The sequence below is a fragment of the Trichechus manatus genome, unplaced genomic scaffold, assembly GCF_000243295.1.
Source record: "Trichechus manatus latirostris isolate Lorelei unplaced genomic scaffold, TriManLat1.0 scaffold00180, whole genome shotgun sequence".
Taxonomy (NCBI): domain Eukaryota; kingdom Metazoa; phylum Chordata; class Mammalia; order Sirenia; family Trichechidae; genus Trichechus; species Trichechus manatus.
Genome location: NW_004444116.1, coordinates 2,349,143 through 2,349,576, shown reverse-complemented (window position 1 = coordinate 2,349,576; position 434 = coordinate 2,349,143). Strand labels below are relative to the sequence as shown.

Below are 434 nucleotides of genomic sequence, written 5' to 3'. Positions count from 1 at the left end.
AGAATGAAGACGAGAGAAAATTCCATCCTAGGACAAGAGAAAATTCCATCCTAGGACTTTCCGTGGAAGTGGTTTAAAAAAAAAGAAAGAAAAGCAGGCATTTGGATGGAGAGTAGATCTTGGAGAGGACTGACAGGGATAGAAGGAATCTGGGAGCTGAAACAGTATCATTTAGTCTACAATTCAGTTAACTTTCTTGAGCATAACTGCAAGAAAAGAAAACGATTCAGTTTAAAGATTATAGAAATGATAGAGTTAACAGAATGGATTTCCTACTGACCAAAAGAAAGCTTTTCAAAGAAATACAGAAAATGGGTATCATATTTCCTAGGGAATCTCAAAACAACCACAAGCATTGCCTGGGGATGTAGCTCAGTGGTAGAGCACATGCTTTGCATGTATGAGGTCCCAGGTTGAATCCCTGGCTCCTCCAC

At 39.4% G+C, this 434-nt stretch overlaps 1 non-coding gene across 1 annotated transcript; it reads left to right on the top strand.

Annotated features, from left to right (window-relative positions):
- The first annotated feature begins 361 nt into the window (after nt 1-361).
- On the top strand, nt 362-433 carry TRNAA-UGC (transfer RNA alanine (anticodon UGC)). Its single transcript has one exon. It is a non-coding gene; the product is annotated as a tRNA-Ala (tRNA).
- The last annotated feature ends 1 nt before the right edge of the window (nt 434 follows it).